Source organism: Triticum aestivum, chromosome 7D (assembly GCF_018294505.1).
Source record: "Triticum aestivum cultivar Chinese Spring chromosome 7D, IWGSC CS RefSeq v2.1, whole genome shotgun sequence".
NCBI classification, from domain to species: Eukaryota; Viridiplantae; Streptophyta; class Magnoliopsida; order Poales; family Poaceae; genus Triticum; species Triticum aestivum.
The window spans coordinates 239,088,632-239,108,614 of NC_057814.1; positions in this window are offsets into that span (position 1 = coordinate 239,088,632).

The window sequence follows — 19,983 nt, forward strand, 5'->3', positions numbered from 1 at the left end:
TCGATCGTGAGATCATGAGAAATGACAACCTTGCCGAGTCCCAATACCTTAGTAGACGAGGCATCACCCCACTCGACATTGGTGGGCATAGATGGAATCTTGTGCATGTCCACCACCAAGTCATTGCTTCCGGTAATATGATTTGTAGCTCCACTATCGAGCAACCATGATCCCCCACCAGAAGCAAACACCTACAAGAGATCAATGCTTGGTTTTAGGTACCCATTTTGTAATGGGTCCTTTGATGTTAGTAACAAGGTATTAGGAACCCAAATAGACCATTCAATATACTCATGAGGAGAACCAACAAATTTGGCATAAACATGCCCATCACTAGCACGACACAAAACATAAGAAGGGTTAAAGTCGTCGGCTTTGTTGGAAGGGGTGGCATTGCCGTTCTTGACACCACCACCCTTCACATTGTTCTTATTCTCCTTGGAAGCACCCTCTCCCTCCTTCACAAAGGTTTTCTTGAGAGGGGGAGGTCGTTTGGTCTTGTCATTCTTCTTCTTGTTCTTGGGCATGGGTGCGAACCCAATCCCTTCCTTGCCCACAACTTCCTTTTGATGTTGGGGGTTACCTTGTTGGTGGCTTTAGCCATGAGGCACTTGGCGGTTATGCTCTCATTGGGTGAGTCAAAGAGATACACCCAGGGAGTTGTCACAATGGCAACGGAGGCCATGGCAATCGACTCACCATCTTCATCATCATCATCATCCTCATTGTACTCTTCTTGTACCACCAATGCCTTGGGAGGAGTCTTCTTGGTGAAGTTGCTCTTGTTGGGGAAAGACTTGGCCTTGTCCTTTCAGATGAGCTTGCCACCATTGTCTTCCCTCTTCTCATAAGGGCACTCCGCAACAAAGTGGCTCACATTGCTACAATTAAAGCAAGTCCTCACTTGTTGCTTGCCCTTTGCGCCACTTGAATTGTTCTTGTTGAAGTTGGGCCTCGAGTTCTTCTTGCTCCAAAATTGCCTTGAAGCAAGAGCCATGTGTTCATGATAGGCATACTTCGTATCTTCGAGGTTGCTCTCCTCTTCTTCCTCTTCATCCTCTTCCTCCATACTAACCTTGGCCTTTAGTGCAAGGTTGGGCTTCTTTACTCTTTGAGAGCGTAGTACCGCATTGTCGGCGGTCTTGTCCAAGATGCTCATAGCAACGAACTCATCCAACACTTCACTTGAGGACAAGGTGTGGAAGTCCGGTCTTTGACGAATGACGGATGACATGGCTTTGTGGTAGGGCATCATTTCCTTGAGGAATTTGCGCTTGATCCAATTGTCATCCGTGTCCTTACTTCCATGATCTCGGAGTGAGACCGAGAGTTTGGTTACCCTCCGATAAAGCTCACGAGGTTCTTCTTCTTCTTTCATTGCAAACTCATCGGCTTCATCTTGCACCACTTCATAGTTGGAGCATTGAATGCTTGTGCTTCCCAGGTAGAGGGAAACAACTTGGTGCCAAGCATCTTTGGCCATGGAGTAGGGCCGGAGATGAGGAAGATCTTCGGGTGGGATTGCTTCTTGGATGATGAAGAGAGCATTCTCATTGAATTGATTATCCATGGCTTCTCTAGGAGTGAAGTTGCTTCGGTCATGCGGATAGAAACCTTCTTCAATGATTCTCCAAAGGTTAGTGTTCACATGATTTAAATGACGCTTAAAGCGATAGACCCAAGAATCAAATTGCACATTCTTCTCAATCTTAGGGGCCGGGCCGGCATGATTCAAATGAGTGGAAGGAAGCGGTCCACCATAGACAAGTGGAGGTTCCACATGGGCAAAGATGCTGGTCCCATTTTTACCACTAGAAGAAGGAGCTTTCTTGCTAGTAGCTTCCCCCTTGTTGGAGGTAGCATCCGTCACCTTGTTAGCGAGATCACCCTGGAAAGTTTAAGCCCTTCTAAGAATTTATTAAACATGCTTTTGACCTCGGTCGTCATGGAGGTTTTCAATGTGTCCAACGCCACATTGAATTCCTCATGAGAGACTGCGGTTCCCCCATCTCCCGTAGACGAGACCGGATTCGCACCAGAGTGCTCCTCCACACCGTCTACGACCTCAACCATACTCTTCGGACAGTAAAGTCCTTAAAAAAGAGACGAGGCTCTGATACCAATTGAAAGGATCGATATAGTTTACTAGAGGGGGGGTGAATAGGCAACTAACAATTTTTAGGTTTTCTTTACCAATTTAAACTTTGCATCAAATTAGGTTATCTAGATATGCAACTAGGTGAGCAACCTATATGATGCAACAACAACAAGCACACAAGCAAGCAAGAGATATAACACAAATAAGCTTGCAAAAGTAAAGGCACGAGATAACCAAGAGTGGATCCGGTGAAGACGAGGATGTGTTACCAAAGTTCCTTCCCTTTGATGGGAAGTACGTCTCCGTTGGAGCGGTGTGGAGGCACAATGCTCCCCAAGAAGCCACTAGGGCCACCGTATTCTCCTCACGCCCTCACACAATGCGAGATGCCATGATTCCACTATTGGTGCCCTTGGAGGCGGCGACCGAACCTTTACAAACAAGGTTGGGGCAATCTTACTTAATTGGAGGCTCCCAACGACACCACGAAGCTTCACCACAATGGACTATGGCTCCGCGGTGACCTCAACTATCTAGGGTGCTCAAACACCCAAGAGTAACAAGATCCGCAAGGGATTAGTGGGGGAATCAAATTTCTCTTGGTGGAAGTGTAGATCGGGGCCTTCTCAACCACTCCCGAGCAAATCAACAAGTTTGATTGGCTAGGGAGAGAGATCGGGCGAAAATGGAGCTTGGAGCAACAATGAAGCTTAGGGTTGGAAGAGGTAGTCAACTAGAGGAAGAAGACACCCCTTATATAGTAGAGAACCAAATCCAACCGTTATCCACTTAACCAGCCTGCGACCTGCAGTACTACCGCCCCTGACAAGCGGTACTACCGCAAGGCATCACGGTACTACCGCGACCGACCGCGGTACTACCGCTGCTACGGCAGGAATCAGGACAGGCCTGACGCGCAGAGACAGAGAGTTGTACTGCCGCAGACGCGGTACTACCGCTCCCCCTTGCAGTACTACCGCAAGGCAGGATTGGCCTAGCCTGGGAAGGGTGCGGACGAATAAAAATACATCCGTGCCAACTTCCGCTGAAAAACACTCGATGCAAAAATCCGACACGGTACTACCGCACATGGCATGCGGTACTACCGCGCAAGGAGCGTATGTGAAAAATTACATCCGCCCCTACTTCCGCTCATGTAGCTGTGCCAGACCAGGACTCACGGTACTACCGCGCGCTTGGGGCGGTACTACCGCGTAGGGCGCGGACGTAAAAAATTACGTCCGCTCCTACAGCCGTGCGAGCAGCGGAGTCTGGTCTGAGGCCATGGTAGTACATCTCCGTAGAAGCGGTACTACCGCGGGAGCCTACGGTACTACCGCAAGGGCGTGCGGTACTACCGCAGGTGCCTGCGGTACTACCGCTCTGTGGAGCAGTACTACCGCATGCCCCAGAATAACAACACTAGGAATCCTTCTCTTTGCATAGAAATGAGGAAAACGGAGGATGCTCCAAAGCGCAAGGGGTAAGGTGGAGACAAGGAAGAAAACGTGTACGTGATGATTCCACCTGAACCTTTCCAAAGCGGACCCCCTCTTAATAGTACGGCTTTCCTACGACTCAAATCCACTGAAAAGAAACGTAGAAAAACGCCGTCTTCAATAGTCTTCGAGGGGCACCAAACCATCTTGTGCCTAGCGATGAAACGTCTGAGAAACTCAAGGCACACGATTAGTCCGCAATAGCATTGTCATCAATCACCAAACACCTTAGGGATAAATATGCCCTTACAACAGGCAGGGGTGTGGAAGAGGCTGGCCTCTTGAGGTCTTCTTTTCTTCTTCATTAATCTTGAATCCCGGCAAGTTTCTGGTTTTCCCGTGCTTCGTGTGTAATCCCACAAAAATTACTCAGATCGTGGCCTGAGGGCTGCCCATGCCCCACGATCACGGGGCGGAAAGTGCCATCTCACTTGCTCCCCGCTTTACGCGCACCTGCCACGTGTACCTCATGCGTTGGGATGGGTAGGTGGTGGATGCGGAGAGCACGGGGACGAGTGCCATGGCAAAAAACCAGACGTTGATGGTTGGAGCAGAGGGCCGGCCTTGATTCCCAAAGCTGCCGAAGGCGCATGATGGCCGTATTGGGGAAGCGGGGCGGCTGCTTCTTGTGTGAGAGGGCATCCCCCTCCCTCGCCCCTTTATAAAAGGGGGTGAGAGCGGTGCCTTTTCTCACACACACTCCCTTCTTCCTTTCCTTATCCTTGGCCCGTCATGGTGAGGGGGCGAGGGCACAGCGGTGCCTCAGCGGCGGCGACGAGAGTTTCTGCTCGACAGCGCATCGCCCCTCCTCCGGACCCCACGGTGACTGAACCCGCTGTGAGAGGAGGAGGGAGAGGGCGAGGTCGTGGTCGCCGTGGTGGTCGAGGAAGAGGAGGACGAGGCGGTGCTTTGGCCGCGCCTCCACCAGAGGCTCCTCCTCCGATGGAAGGTCACGCCGGAGACCATCCTCGTGAATTCATCATCAGGCTGTACAAACCTCCGTGCGGCCACCTCCTTCTCCCCACTCCCTTCGCGCGGGAAATGGAGCCTGAATTGCCGCACGCCCTGAGGCTGCACATGAGGGGCTGTGAAAACGGCGGCATGTGGGTCGATGTCGACGTCCCTGCTCCTCATGTTATGTATCTTCGTCGTGGCTGGAAGACATTTACCGAGCCCATAGCTTGGCGAAGGAGCATGTTCTCTAGTTTAAATTAATAGAGAGTGGCCTGCTCTCCGTCAAGATTTGTGGGCGCTCGAGAACTCGCTTAGGGTGCTGTGCGGAGAGCTCCACTGACGACGAAAGCTCCTCCTCGATCAAAAGCGATGAGGAGGACAGTGACGACGATGATGATGGTGGCGAGCGGGAGGGCGACGACTCTGACTCCGGCTGATCGTCGCCCGCACCATCTTAGTCAGGCGGCAGCACCATCATCTACACCTGCATCTCCTTCCCGGCAAGGCGATTTGCCGGGTGGTTGGGACCAGAGGTGGGGATGGTGCCTCCTGGCTTCCTCCAGTAGCCTTCCAGCTGGACCCCGGCAGGCCTCCTCTCAGGCTGTAGCTCCGTTAGCCCTGCCGTGTCCTGCTGGCCCTAGTGGCGGTGGTTGACAGGTTGCCTCCGCCATGCTCTCCATCGACGCGTTCGCCGACGTCCTCCTGCCCCCACCAGGCTACCTCTCCTGGAGCCTGACGGGGTCAAGCTGGGCTTCTATTCAGGCGCTCCTTTTTCCCTCTTCGCCTTCTACCGACGTGCCTAGGAGGAGAGGGACAAGAAAGGGCATTACGGGGCACTTATCTTTTTTCAATCTTAAACATGTCGGCATTTGCCAAATTTTAGTTCAAATAATGTAATCTCTCGAGTCCATGTCTGTGTCCTATAAGGTTTGTACTTGTATTATTAGCATATTAATGAAAAAGATGAACCTTGCCGGGAACTCATGCATGTATATGTCCATGTAGAGGTGGAATGCCTCTTTAGTTTAAATAAACGAGTCTACCCCAGCAGGCTATCCTGCCGGTACCCTTTTATTTTGCTGCCGAAGAACTGAGCGTACCGAGCATAAATAAAGGGACCAGCCCCCCGCCAATCTCTTTTCACCAAAGGCCACTGCAACCACCCTGGCCGAAGCAACGTTCGAGTCCAGGGATGGGAGCACCTAAGTTTCAAAGAGCGGCGAGGTTTTCTTACGCACAAGTTTTAGCTTATAGAACACTTATGGATAAGAGACATAACTTATCTATTTGGCTTGCCAGAGATCGCAGTGCTGGTTCATCTTCCCAACTCCCGGTAGAGGCTGAGCTCACGGCAGGAACCTGCAGTCTCATGTAGATGGAAATGATGCAAGATGCGACCCTAACTATATGCACATGCAATGCTCATGAAAATGCTGATGCATTCATGCAACTTGGTCGGGGGGCCCCAGCGCTTCGTTTATTTCTCTGTTGCTCAGGGTCTGCGCCTGGCTTTGTACAAGGGGTTACATGCAACTGAGGCAAGGCCTGTACAAAAGGGTGGCTGCTGGGCAGGGCCCGATAGCCGTGCCTTACAGGTAGAACTTGCAGAGATGCTCAATATTACATGAGTTTTGCAATTGAATGCCATCTCCGGTCTCCAGATGTACTGCGCCAGGTCTGGTGACTCGAAGTACCCGGTAAGGGCCTTCCCACTTCAGCGTCAACTTGTTTGTACCCTTGGCGGACTGAACACGCCTAAGGTCAAGGTCGCCTTCCTCAAAACACCGGGCATGAACCCTGTGGCTGTGATAGCGACGCAGGGCTTGCTGATAGCATGCAGCACGCGTAGAATCCCGGAGACGGTTCTCCTCGAGTAGCACAACATCGTCACACCAGTGCTGATCTTGTGCTACTTCATCGTAGGCAAGCACTCACTACAAAAAAATACACTTCCGTGATGATACGTGTTCGTCACAGTAGGTCACGTTTTCTGTCATGCATGTACATCCATGAAGATTTTATGACATAATCAAGATAGTCATACCTGTGCTGTCGTAGAAGTGTTCCATGACATTACCAAAATTATCATCACGGCAGTGTGCACTTCCATGACGATAAATCGCGCGTCATAGAAGTGCTTTCGTCAAGGGTGACCGACACGTGGCATCCACCGTAATGGTTCGCCGTTAAGCTATCGGGTTTGGTTTTTGATTCGATAACCCGTTAACAGCCCGGATCAATGAGGATTTTCCACGTGTAAAATTGTCATTGGCCGGAGGAAACACGTGTTGGCTCAACGTTGGGACAGATGTCATCCATTCATTGGACAGGAGGCGCCTATGATAGGTCGACACGTGGCACGACCCAGCAGAGGCCCATTCCGGTGAAAAGGCCGCCCCGTTTGACTTGGTCAAAAGGTTATGGGCCGGCCCACGGAAAGCCTGTTAACGGTCTGTTCATATATAGCCCATTTACGGCCCGCTAACTCACAACCCGTTACGGCCTATCGGAATTAAGCCCAGTAGCTTCATCTGGGCCGTCCAATATGATTCCAGCCCATTGAAACTTCCAGCCCATGTATGGCCCATGATGTCTTTCGGCCCATACGAGGCCATTTGTAACTCTTGGCCCATTAATGGCCCGTGGTGAATCTGGCCTGCAATGAACAGTGTATCACTTTATACCCATTAACGGTCCATTATTCCATTGGGCCGTTTCCAACCCGTGTTATCTTTCGGCTTATTTCAAGCATTCAGTTACTTACGGCCCGTTACTGGCCTTTTCTGCTTGTGGGCCAAATTTAGCCCGTGGTTACAATCGGCCCGTTAACCCATTGGGCCGTTTTCATAGCGTCATCAAATACGGCTGATTAACGACAGCCCGTTATGGTCGGCCCATGAACGGACGATTCCAAATCTAGCCCGTTTACGACCCATAATGCGGTCTGTTATTGGCCCATGTTGTGCCGATCGATCATACGACCCGTAGAAGGCCCATTGATGCTACGGCCCGTGGAAGGCCCATTGTTTCTACGGCCCTTAAAAGGCCCATTGTTTCCACGGCCCGTAGGAGGCCCATGGTAACTACAGTAAATATGTAGCCCATGGTTATTGTGGCCTAGTTTAAAAAAAGAGGTTATTGCACCCACTAGCAAACCGCGGAAAAAGAACTGCACTGACTACAAGCAAACAAATAAACAAGACAACAAGGAAACAAATAAGCAAGCAACTTACGCTAGGCTATCATGGCTATTTCACATATTACATCCACTGGGCATCAAAGTTCGCCACCAGTGTAAATATAGGGAACAAAGCCGCATATCATATACATTGGTTGTCAAAGTTGGCGACCAGTGCAAATAAACACCGCAGCAAAACAAGTCCAGAATTGAAACCACTTTAGAAGAGCTCAAGAAACAATATCCTGGGTACCCATAATGCTGGCAAGATGCTTAGCAAGCTTATTAACTTTCTCTTGTTTGGCGCTTAAATCCTCCAGCGCTTGCTATTGCACCAGAAAGTATGCATCTAAATTTTGCAGGGACTTCCTCAGTCCTTCAGCTTCCTGTCGCAGCACATCTGATCGATGTCTTTCAACTTGAAGTTGAGACTCAAGAAGACAAACTGATTCAGGCAGCGAGTTCGAGGAGCTTCCAGCAGTAGTGGCCAGTAACTCTAACACTACATCAAGACATGACTTTTGGGTTCTCTCACTGTCGTCAAGATAGTTTTTATCAGCATTCTTGGAGACCGATAGGGATGTCTCACTATCCTAAACCTTATCTGCATTACTTCCTTTACCATTGCATAACGGGATATTGTTCTTCAATATTTTGTCTGCATTCTAAAAGAGAAACAAGCAGACACATCACAGGTTTACCATGTTGTATATGAAACTCATTTTGGTAAATCAGTTAGTAGTAAAGTGGGCAGGATAACAACATGAAACAAACATATATCTATGTACCATGGTCACTCTATGGTCTATATCATTCTAGTTTTTGTTGCCAAATCAAGATAGAGACACAGTTCAAATAATATTTGTTCAAGACAAAGCAGAATAGACATAAGTGTGGGAAACTATAGAGCAATAACAACACTTGTAATGTGCATGACATGAGAACATAGCTGTTTATTCAATTGAAACTGAAATCAACATAGAGCAAGCTACAACAGCAAACCAGTTAAAGAAACAGGTTTAAAACATACCTATTGCGCCATTGGAGTTTCAATTCCATCTTTCAAATTTGAAAATAGTAGGTATGAGTAAATACAGTGATGCAAGAGCAAAGGAGTATGAACCATAGCTACAGAACCTGACCTGAGAACAATTCTTCTTCTCCTTTAAGCGTTGAGTTGGGATTCACAGTGGTGGTCCTCGTGCTTTGGGCACTGCAGTTCCCTTACTAATTGCTCGTGTTTGGGTGCTCTGTGGTGGAGACGGTGCTGTGTCAACTAGAACTGGGTTACTATCTGCTGGGGTTGGGGTTAGAAGGGGTGTAGCTGGTTCTCTGTCCAACTGGGTAGGGGTACAATCTGCGAGAGTCTGGGTTGAGTGTGGTGGGGCTGGTTCTTGGGCAAGTACAACCGTGGTTCTATCTGCATCAACTGGTAGCACTATCTTTTCTGAAGACCGTGTTGTTACTCCTTAGATACTGCCATCACCCTCTCCAATTCAAATGGCTGATAAACAAGAAAAGTAATTGAATGTACAGACATTGTATGATAACAGGTGCAATGGATAGTGGGGAATACAAGAGGGCATGAAATAATTCACATTTATGTTGTCTAACCAAACAGGATAGCATGACACGATTTCACATATATGATGGCTAACTAAACAGGATAGCATGACACAATTTCACATTATGATGGCTAACTAAAAAAGATGGAAAGACATAGTTCAAAATATGATGACTATGTAAACAGGATGACATGATATAACTATATAATGTGTTTATTAAATATGTTGGCATGCTATAATTCACATACATCCCGCCTATGGAAACATGATAGCATGATATAATTCACGGATAGAATGACATAATTCAAAATATGATGACTTTAAACACTAAATAGGATGAGCTGATATAACTATATGATGTCTTTATTAAATGGGTTGCCATGCCATAATTCGAATAGATGTTGTGTATGTAAACATGATGGCATGATATAATTCAAATATATGATTTATATAGTAAGCAAGTAAGCAGATGGCAATCCATATATGATGTAAAAACTAAGCAATGCAAGACAACATGCATGACATGGGTAATATAACCCTGCCAAGTTTGAGCATAGACCTCAGGGGGGAAATAGGACTGGTCATCAGTCTCTGAATCCTCCTCTGAGGAGCTCTCTGTAACCAGCAAGATGTCTGCTTCAGCAGGTAGCATTGTCTGCTCTGAATACCTTGTTTTCACTTCAGATACTTCCATCACCGCTTCAAATGGCTGATGCATAGGAAGAGTAGTTGAATATACAAACGTTGTCGAAAAATGGAACACGTAATACAAAAAAATGATAGCATGATATAATTCACATACATGATGATTGGCTAAACAGCATGGCATTGCATAATTCACATATATAATGCCTTTGCAACAATATATCATTGCATAATTCACATACATAATATCTTGCAACAAGATGGCAATGCATAATTCACATATATGGTAATTAGACACTAAACAGGTGGCATTCACACAAAGCATGTCTAAACTAATCAAATGACATAGCAATGCAAGACACCATACGCACGATATGAGCAACATAACCCTGCCAAGTTAGAGCATACACCTCGGGGGGGGGGATAGGACTGGTCATCTGTCTCTGAATCCTCCTCCGAGGAGCTATCCGTAACCAGCGAGATATGTGCTTCATCAGATAGCATAGTCTGCTCTGAAGACCTTGTTTTCACTGCAGAATTTTCCATCACCGTGTCAAATGGCTGATGCACACGAAGAGTAGTTGAATGTACTAACATTGTTGACGAATGTAATACATAACAAAAAAGGATGGCCTAATATAATTCACATATAAGATGACTGGCTAAGCAGGATGGCATTGCAAAATTCACATATATGATGCCTGGCTAAACAAGATGGCGTTGCATAATTCACATAAACGATGAATAAACTAAACACATGGCATTCACACAAAAGCATGTCTAAACTAAGAAGATGACATATTTGATGTATAAAGTAAGCAATGCAAGGCACCATATGCATGATATAACCAACATCAGCATGCCATGTTTGAGCGAAGACCTCAGGGGGCAAATAGGAGTGGTCTTCTCCTTCTGAATCCCCCTCAGAACAGATACCTTCCTCTTGATTACAATCCAAAATGGGTGGAGGGGGGATACCTTTGCACCTACCATGGAGCGACGTCTGCATGAAATTTTATTGCCACGCAAGGCTCGTCTCTTTTGCTCTACATGTTCAGTTCCATTGTGTACAATAACTGACATGCATAGGAATAAAACATAGTGAGATTATGTAAGGAGTGCATGCAGAAATCCAGAGTGATGGTAGCAACCTATGGATAGACCCAAAACCAATGATAGCAGGCAGATAATGGCTTCAGTTAAAAAATACACATAATGGCTTCTTTACTGTTTGTTTCCCACCCAACATGAAACTCATAGTAGACACCAGAGATTAACCAGATAGTAGATAGATACTATTGATTGCGGCCCCGATATGTACCCCACAACCATTTAAAACTCAAGTTTGACCATTAGTTTGGAGCTGACTCAGAGTCTAATTGGTGAACAGGACGATAAAGTAGCATGCAATATTAAGCGATGCATAATGCAAGCAGACACGAAAGAGTGCGACCTCTCTTGCGGACCCGTGTAGTCCTCGAGGTCATCTGCTCGGTTGATGATGGTAATGCATTTGTCATGGCTGCCCGCGGCGGGGAAGAAGATCTGAGGCGGCGAAAGACAGTCTGGAGGCCGGATCCCTGCTATGCTGGACCCTTCTATCGTTGGAGCAGCTGAGCTGGGGTGGACGACGGTGCAGCTGGAGTGGTACAAACCACACAAGGTTTTCTTCGACAACTATTTGTAAGAGAAGTAATTCTGTAAGGGCTCATTTGAATTGGAGGATTCTAACAACGCAGGGATAGGAAATACATAGTAATAGGATAGGAATGCACGTGCAAAACAGAGAACTTTAAAACACAGGATTTCTGCCAATCTGGGTGTTTGGTTCACAAGAATTGGAAGATCACAGGATGAAAAGAAGCATGGTGAGATTAAGTCAAACCACAAGAAAATGTACGATTACAATGCTATTATATCTTAGTCTTGTGCTTCATGAATAGGAATTTGAAAAGGAGGACAAGTGGATATTAAAATTCCTACGGTTTTTCTTTCAAGGAGACACTAAAGGAACAAATCCTACAGTTTTCCTTTGCTCCATTCCTTTGAACCAAATGCATGAATAGTAGTACCATAGGAAACTTTCCAATTCCTATGTTTTTCCTGCACTTTTCCTTTCAAGCACTGGCGATTCTAGTAGGCAGGCTTGAGCAAGGAAAATCCTACACTCAAAAAATGTTTTTGTGCGACTTCTACTACGTTGGACCCAGACCACTGCCCTACTAGCTCAACTCCCAGGCCCATCGACAAATGCACAGCTCAAACGCACAGAGATAAATAATGATGGCGTTCAAGAGAGTCCATAACAGATAGCTAAGTTGCCTGGTACCTCACTGCTTGTCATATAGTAGGAGAAACTAATCGTATTTCACGTCACTACGTGTGCTCAGTGGACAATATATATAACATGTAGAGTAAAAAAGAGATGCAACAAGTGTACAACCTCTTTGGCGAAGCCATGTCGATCTCAGCGTGATTGGGTTGGTCGGTGAGGATGGTCCCACTGACTTGGCTATCGGAGGAGGGGAAGAAGATCTTAGGCATCTTGAGATGGAGCCCTGGGTACTGCTCCGTTGTGATGGAGCGTTTCGTCGTTGGAGCATCTCCGGTGAGTTGTATGACGCCGAGGCTGAAGCAGGACAAGAGAGACAACGTTACCCTAAGAGGAATTCTAATAGCATCTCCAATAGATGACGTAAAATACATAACCAAAAAGTGCTAGATGTAAAATACATCAGCCGCTCATCTATGAACTTAACTGTCGAAACTGGATTTAACTGTCGAAACTGAACTTAACTGTTGAAACTGAATTTTGCTGTCGAAACTGAACGCACTAGTAGCAGAAAAGCAGTAGCAGCAGCGCGTGCGAGAGCCGGGGCAGCTGGTCGTGTAGCAGCATCAGTCGACTGACACCACCGGCCAAACCACCGCCCCCGCCGTCCGCGGCCGGCGGTGCGCCGCCAGCCCGCCCCGAAACTGATACGTCTCCGTCGTATCTACTTTTCCAAACACTTTTGCCCTTGTTTTGGACTCTAACTTGCATGATTTGAATGGAACTAACCCGGACTGACACTGTTTTCAGTAGACTTTCCATGGTGTTATTTATGTGCAGAAACAAAAGTTCTCGGAATGGCATGAAACTCCACGGAATGTCTATTTGGAAATAATAAAAAATCCATGCAAAAGATGAAGACCAGGGGGCCCACACCTTAACCACGAGGGTGGGGGCGCCCCCTCCCTAGGGCGCGCCCCTACCTCGTGGGCCCCCTGGAGCTCCTCCGACCTCAACTCCAACTCTATATATTTGCTTTCGGGGAGAAAAAAACCAGAGAGAAGGATTCATCGCGTTTTACGATACGGAGCCGCCGCCAAGCCCTAAAACCTCTCGGGAGGGCTGATCTGGAGTCCGTTTGGGGCTCCGGAGAGGGGAATCCGTCGCCGTCATCATCATCAACCATCCTCCATCACCAATTTCATGATGCTCACCGCCGTCTTGAGTAATTCCATCGTAGGCTTGCTGGACGGTGATGGGTTGGATGAGATCTATCATGTAATCGAGTTAGGTTTGTTAGGGTTTGATCCCTAGTATCCACTATGTTCTGAGATTGATGTTGCTATGACTTTGCTATGCTTAATGCTTGTCACTGGGGCCCGAGTGCCATGATTTCAGATCTGAACCTATTATGTTTTCATGAATATATGTGAGTTCTTGATCCTATCTTGCAAGTCTATAGTCACCTACTATGTGTTATGATCCGGCAACCCTGAAGTGACAATAATCAGAACCACTCCCGGTGATGACCATAGTTTGAGGAGTTCATGTATTCACTATGTGCTAATGCTTTGTTCCGGTACTCAATTAAAAGGAGGCCTTAATATCCCTTAGTTTCCGCTAGGACCCCTCTGCCATGGGAGGGTAGGACAAAAGATGTCATGCAAGTTCTTTTCCATAAGCACGTATGACTATATTCGGAATACATGCCTACATTACATTGATGAATTGGAGCTAGTTCTGTGTCACCCTATGTTATGATTGTTACATCATGAACCGCATCCGGCATAATTCTCCATCACCGCTCCAATGCCTACAAGCTTTTCACATATTGTTCTTCGCTTATTTACTTTTCCGTTGCTACTGTTACAATCACTACAAAACACCAAAAATATTACTTTTGCTACCGTTACCACTACTATCATATTACTTTGCTACTAAATACTTTGCTGCAGATACTAAGTTATCCAGGTGTGGCTGAATTGACAACTCAGTTGCTAATACTTGAGAATATTCTTTGGCTCTCCTTGTGTCGAATCAATAAATTTGGGTTGAATACTCTACCCTCGAAAACTGTTGCGATCCCCTATACTTGTGGGTTATCAAGACTATTTTCTGGCGCCGTTGCCGGGGAGCATAGCTCTATTCTTTGAGTCACTTGGGATTTATATCTGCTGGTCACTATGAGGAACTTGAAAGATGAGAAAACAAAAATTTATCCCTCAACAACGAGGGGAGGTAAGGAATTGCCATCTAGCTCTACACTTGATTCACCTTCTGTTTTGAGTAAGCTTGCGACACCTAAACCTGCTTCTGCTATTAATTCTGATATGTCGCATGTTATTGATGATCCGACTTCCGCTATGCATGATACTTATGACGAAACTACTTCTATGCTTGACACTACTGTGCCACTTGGTGAATTTCTTGATGAACAACTTGCTATGGTTAGAGAGAATGAAATTATTGAAACTGATAATATTGATGAAAGTGATGATGAGGACTCTCCCAATAAATCTGAATTGCCTGTTGTGCCTGAGGGCTATGTTATGGATGAAGAAACTGCTAGAGACTTTCTTGCTTGCAATGATAGAAGTGATCTTAAGAAATTATTAGCTAAGCTTAAACAAAAAACTCTGAATGCTACAATGAAATATGATCCTGCTTATGCTACTTCACATATCTTTGTTACTTATAGGATTATGAATTCTCTGTTGATCCTGATATAATTACTTTGGTTGAATCTGATCCTTTCTATGGCTATGAATCTGAAACTGTTGTGGCACATCTTACTAAATTAAATGATATAGCCACCCTGTTCACTAATGATGAGAAAACTCGCTACTATTATATCCTTAAAATATTTCCGTTCTCATTAAAGGGTGATGCTAAGATATGGTTCAACTCTCTTGATCCTGGTTGTGTGCGTAGCCCCCAGGATATGATTTATTACTTCTCTGCTAAATATTTCCCTGCTCATAAGAAACAAGCTGCTTTAAGGGATATATATAATTTTGTGCAAATTGAAGAAGAGAGTCTCCCACAAGCTTGGGGGAGGCTTCTCCAATTACTTAATGCTTTGCCTGATCATCCTCTCAAGAAAAATGAAATACTTGATATCTTTTATAATGGACTAACCGATGCTTCCAGAGATTACCCGGATAGTTGTGCTGGTTCTGTTTTCAGGGAAAGAACACCGGATGAAGCTGAAATTCTATTGAATAATATGTTGACAAATGAAAATAATTGGACACTTCCTGAGCCAGCTCCTGAGCCAATTCCTAAACCAACTCCGAAGAAGAGAGTTGTTCTATTTCTCAGTCCTGAAGATATGCAAGAGGCAAAGAAATCTATGAAAGAAAAAGGTATTAAAGCTGAAGATGTTAAGAATTTACCTCGTATTGAAGAAATACATGGTCTTAATTTACCTCCTGTTGAAGAAACATATGATCTTAATCCTTCACCTATTGAAGAAACTCATGGTCTTGATAACCCGACACAGGTAGTAAAGGTAAATTCTCTCTATAGATTTGATGAAGGTGATATTCCTCAGTATAAGTCTGCTAGACAATGCTTAGAAGAGTTTGATAATTTTATTGTCAAACAAGAAAACTTCAATGCTTATTTTGGTAGACAATTGAAATACAATTCCGATACGCTTGAACACTTGGGTGATTATATGTCTAGATTTAAAGGTGAACTTAAACTCATTAGTAAACATGCTTCTATGGTTACCACTCAAGTAGAACAAGTACTTAAATCACAAAATGATTTGCTCAATGAAATGAATAGTTAGAAAATTGATTATGCTGTTAGAGTGGCTACTAGAACTGGTAGAATGACCCAGGAACCTTTGTATCCTGAAGGCCACCCTAAGAGAATTGAGCAAGATTCTCAGAGAAATAATATTGATGCACCTAGTCCTTCTAAAAAGAAGAAAAAGAAAAATGATAGGACTTTGCATGCTTCTAGTGAACCTATTGCTGAACCACCTGAGAATCCAAATGATATCTCTATTTCTGATGCTGAAACACAATCTGGTAATGAACATGAACCTAGTGAAAATCTTAATGATGATGTTCGTGATGATGCTCAACCTAGTAATGATAATGATGTAGAAATTGAACCTGTTGTTGATCTTGATAACCCACAATCAAAGAATCAACGTTATGATTAGAGAGACTTTGTTGCTAGGAAACATGGTAAAGAAAGGGAACCTTGGGTTCAGAAACCCATGCCTTTTCCTCCGGAACCATCCAAGAAAAAGAGATGATGAGGATTTTGAGCGCTTTGCTAAAATGATTAGACCTATCTTTTTGCATATGCGATTAACTGATATGCTCAAAATAAATCCTTATACTAAGTATATGAATGATATTGTTACTAATAAAAGAAAGGTACCGGAAGCTGAAATTTCCACCATGCTTGCTAATTACACTTTCAAGGGTGGAATACCAAAGAAACTTGGAGATCCGGGAGTACCTACTATACCATGCTCCATTAAAAGAAACTATGTTAAAACTACTTTATGTGATCTTGGAGCTGGTGTTAGTGTTATGCCTCTCTCTTTATATCGTAGACTTGATTTGAATAAGTTGACACCTACTGAAATATCTTTGCAAATGGCTGATAAATCAACTGCTATACCTGTCGGTATTTGTGAGGATGTGCCTGTTGTGGTTGCAAACGTTACTATTTTAACAGACTTTGTTATTCTTGATATTCCCGAGGACGATAGTATGTCTATTATTCTGGGAAGACCCTTTTTGAATACTGCAGGGGCTGTTATTGATTGCAACAAAGGCAATGTCACTTTTCATGTTAATGGTAATGAGCATACGGTACACTTTCCGAGGAAACAACCTCAAGTTCATAGTATCAACTCTATTGGAAAAATTCCATCAATTATATTTGGAGGTTTTGAATTTCCTCTTCCTACTGTCAAGAAGAAATATGATATTCTTATTATAGGGGATGTGCATATCCCCGTTGAGGTAACATAGTGTTATTCGAAATTTCCCCGGTTCCATGTTATTCGAAATGAGTTTGTTAACAAGACTCGATGAACCTTGTTAGTGGATTCCTTTTGATGAGCATGAGATGGATGAAACTAGAAGGCACAACTTTCTGTAACCTCCTTCTACTTTCTGTTATTTTGTTGAAATAAAGTAAAAATAGTATTTTTTTTGTCTGTTTTCTGATTTATCCGTGCAATATAAAAATACCCCGAAAATAAAAGTTCTCCAAATGCCCTGAAAATGGAATATGATTTTTTCTGGAATATTTGAGAATATCTGACACTGAGAACACATATGGCGGGGCAAGCACCTGGCCACAAGGGTGGAGGGCGCGCCCTACCCCCTGGGCGCGCCCCCTGCCTCGTGGGCCCATGGTGGCCCCCTCCACATATTCCCGCACCCACACACTCCTTCTTCCTCCCACAACCTTGGGTTCGAGTTCTAGCTCATTTTGCTGCGATTTTCGATCTCCTTTCTCAAAGCACCTCTCACAAAACTGCTTGGGGAGATTGTTCCTTGGTATGTGACTCCTCCATTGGTCCAATTAGTTTTTGTTCTAGTGCTCTATTCATTGCAAATTTGTGCTGCCTAGGTGACCATGTTCTTGAGCTTGCATGTCAAATTTATATGGTTCGAAGTAGTTCTAATGCTTGAAATAGTCTCTAGGCACTTGTAGGAGTAGTTGCTATCAATTTTATTGAGCTTGGTTCACTTTTGTTTGAAGTTAATTTCAGAATTTTTCAGAAAATAATGAAGAGATTTTTGAGGGGCTCATCGAGCCGAAGCTCGAAGGAAAAGCAAAATGAAGAAGCACAGAGGCCCAAATATAATTTGCCTCGCACCGCGGAGGTCCGGCCGTGTGAATGGCCTTCCGACGATTTCTTGAGAGAAGCCGGGATTTATGATGATTTCTATTCATTGGCTAAGAATGCTGGCCTCACCCACTTCCTCCGCGACCAACATCATCAGTATCTCTTACTCACCAATACTTTTGTGCAAAACTTCTACTACTATCCCAAGGAAACACCTCCTTCTGTAGAGTTTCATTTATATGATGTTGTTAAGAAGATACCACTAGATGAATTTTGCAAGGTTTGCAAAATACCTTTTGAGGGTAGTTTAGATGAACCACATCGTAAAGATGTGGATGGGTTTATTGACACCATTACTGTGGGGGAAACCAGGAAGGTTTCCGATGCAAGAATCACTAGCATACATTTTCCCGTTTTATGCTACTTTGCTATATTTGCTAGTCGTTGCTTAATTGGTCGCGGAAACTGTGGAAACCTTAGTGTTCCTAATATTATCATTTTGCTCCATGGTTTATATTCCGATAACACTGTTAGTATGGGCGGTATTATTGCTAAACGGTTAAGTTTGAACCGTAATAAGGGTCCCATCTTTGGAGGTATTTACGCTTTGCGCCTTGCTGCATATTATAATATACCTATTAGGCTCTATGAGAAAGAAGAAAAATTGCTGCCCACTGCTTATTTAGATTATAAGAGTATGGTAGCGCATGATTTCATTGTTAAGAACAAGGAAAGGGAGCTTAAATATAAATTGTTCTTTGATAAACATCACCCTGAGACTATTACCTTGCCTGCTCCTTCCCTTTGTCAACTGAATTGCTTGAGGACAAGCAAAGGTTTAAGCTTGGGGGAGTTGATACGTCTCCGTCGTATCTACCTTTCCAAACACTTTTGCCCTTGTTTTGGACTCTAACTTGCATGATTTGAATGGAACTAACCCGGACTGACGCTATTTTCAGCAGACATTCCATGGTGTTATTTATGTGCAGAAACAAAAGTTCTCGGAATGACCTGAAACTCCAGGGAACGTCTATTTGGAAATAATTAAAAATCCTTGCAAAAGATGAAGAGCAGGGGGCCCACACCCTAGCCACGAGGGTGGGGGGCGCCCCCCTAGGGCGCGCCCCCTACCTCGTGGGCCCCCTGGAGCTCCTCCGACCTCAACTCCAACTCTATATATTTGCTTTCGGGGAGAAAAAAACCAGAGAGAAGGATTCATCGAGTTTTACGATACAGAGCCGCCGCCAAGCCCTAAAACCTCTCGGGAGGGCTGATCCGGAGTCCGTTCGGGGCTCCGGAGAGGGAAATCCGTCGCCGTTGTCATCATCAACCATCCTACATCACCAATTTCATGATGCTCACCGCCATGCATGAGTAATTCCATCGTAGGCTTGCTGGACGGTGATGGGTTCGATGAGATCTATCATGTAATCGAGTTAGTTTTGTTAGGGTTTGATCCCTAGTATCCACTATGTTCTGAAATTGATGTTGGTATGACTTTGCTATGCTTAATGCTTGTCACTAGGGCCCGAGTGCCATGATTTCAGATCTGAACCTATTATGTTTTCATGAATATATGTGAGTTCTTGATCCTATCTTGCAAGTCTATAGTCACCTACTATGTGTTATGATCCGGCAACCCCGAAGTGACAATAATCGAGACCACTCCCGGTGATGACCATAGTTTGAGGAGTTCATTTATTCACTATGTGCTAATGCTTTGTTCCGGTACTCTATTAAAAGGAGGCCTTAATATCCCTTAGTTTCCGCTAGGACCCCGCTGCCACGGGAGGGTATGACAAAATATGTCATGCAAGTTCTTTTCCATAAGCACGTATGACTATATTCGGAATACATGACTACATTACATTGATGAATTGGAGCTAGTTCTGTGTCACCCTATGTTATGATTGTTACATCATGAACCGCATCCGGCATAATT